The following is a 2,224-nucleotide window of genomic DNA, read 5'->3' as shown; positions in this document are numbered from 1 at the left end:
ATCCTTTTAATTGGACACGTTTTAAATTTTAGTATCTGAATTTGGAGAGACACATAAGGAGAGAGAACACCTAGAAGGGTAGGGGAGAGCGTGTTCGTCATTATCTCTGCTAGGACATTTTTTACATAGCGCAGTATCATCACTACTATCACTACCACCATCCACACCCTCTGTCTTCTTCAACAATTGGGAATTTTTTTTAGGGCAAAGGACACTCCCACATTTAACTTCGTTCTATCTTTTTACTCTGTCTTCTTACTTGGTAAAACTCTTTTTCTTCTTTCTTTGTTTTTGTCTTAACCCCTCTCAGTCCCCATGTATATTGGGTTGCTAATTTTGGAATTAGCTATAGGGATTCTTTGATAAAGATCTTTCACCTTACAACTTTGGATGTTATATCCTCATTTGTATATGTTTCCAATGAAATCACAAATAAAAAAAAAGAAATTGAATTAAAATGATGAACAATGTTCATTTGTAACCGTAAATAGATATTTAAAAATAAATAATTTAATTTATTTTTTATTTATTTATTTATTTATTTATTTATTTTGCAGGAGGATATTGTTTTAAGAAAAGGGGGATTATCTACTGCTATTTTTCTACTGTCCCCTTTTTTTAGGCCAAAAAAAGAAAGTACCAATAACTTTCTTGCCCTATTTATGCTCTCTCTTTTTTAGGAGCTTGGAGGGTGGGACACTTCACTTTTTTGGAACTATTTTGTACTGCAAATTTCTTAAGATGCATCATTCACATATTTTGAGTGTATGATTGCTAATGCAATTTTTTTCATGCATTGCAGGATGCTTGAAGAATAATATAACATAAACATTGGCTCTTGTTAAAGAAGCCTTTTGCAATTGAAATTCTAACTCCTAAAATTGAAATTAGGCATAATACCTCTTAACGTACTTGAAATTGATGGGGCCGGTGGTTGTTCCATGATCCGGGTCCAGTAGGATGGAGTATCCGTTGGGGTGTACTTCAGAAACAAGGTAAGGACCCTCCCATTTGGGAGCCCATTTTGGCAAAGACATCTTTTTTATTACTGCGTTTACTGATTTTAGTACCAGATCTCTCTCTAGGAACACCCTGGGCCGAATGTGCTTGTCGTAAGCTAATGCTAGTCTCCGGTGATATTATTCCATCTTGCTTCCCACAACTTCTCTTTTTTCTTCCAACTCTTGCAACTCAGCTTCACAATCCCTTGCCTTTTAGAATACGCGCCAACTCCCTACGAGTAACTGGAGTGTTCTCGTCTTCCTCCATATTCTCCGGATTCACGAATGGAGGCGGTGAGGGGGTTCTATACCTCGTTTGATCTCTAACCATCATGTCGAAGTGTTCCTCCCCAATGGAATCGCCAGGTGATTCGGGTGAGTTTCGTGAAAAATAGATTAAGTGAAAAATAATGGTTAAGATGAGAGAGTTAGGGTAAGTATACTTGTGAGGAAAACACTTCTATTAATGGCGAATAAGCAATACAAGAACTAACGATGAGAAATAGAGGTGGAGAACAAGTATTGAGACCTCCACTAATGTCACAAGAGGATGAATGAGCTTTGTTTAAAGTGGACATGGGTTGGTTAATGGTTGTCGAGTATTCTGGTGGAACAGCCGAATGCCAGTTTTCACTCGTGAAGGGGATGAATGAAATGAAGAACGATGAGAGAAAAGGGAGAGAAAAAGATGGATTTTTTAGCTTCTCAACTTCAGAAGTAAGAAAGGTCTAGAAAAGGTGAACGTAAAGGTGAATGTTTAGGTTTTCAGAAAAGAAGCTCTCAGGTGAAGGTGAAGGTGAAGGTGAAGGTGAAGGTGAAGGTAAAGGTAAAGGTAAAGATGAAAGGGTTGCTTACAGATGTGGCTTGAGGTCCTTTTTATAGTCTAAAACCATTATCAAAAGGAAATCTATTGTCCAATGGTTATAGTCTGACATTTGATTTACTACTTTTTCCAAAATATCTCCCGTCACTTTAAGTCTTTTCTAAGGGACATCTAGTTCAGTTTTCTTTCAACTAGATGACGCTCTTTACACTCCAAATCCAACCAATCCACTTCCACCAATATAGTTTTCACTTAAGAGAAATTCAACTTCTCAAAGTGTTCTTTTTGGGTTCCATCCTTTTTATCCAATACCTTTAGAAAAAACTTAACTCTTTTTTTACCATGTTTTTAGATTATTATAAAAAATTATTTATATATAAAAAAATTTATATTTTTAGTA

This window comes from Arachis ipaensis, chromosome B06 (assembly GCF_000816755.2).
Source record: "Arachis ipaensis cultivar K30076 chromosome B06, Araip1.1, whole genome shotgun sequence".
NCBI classification, from domain to species: domain Eukaryota; kingdom Viridiplantae; phylum Streptophyta; class Magnoliopsida; order Fabales; family Fabaceae; genus Arachis; species Arachis ipaensis.
This window is presented reverse-complemented; position numbering follows the sequence as displayed.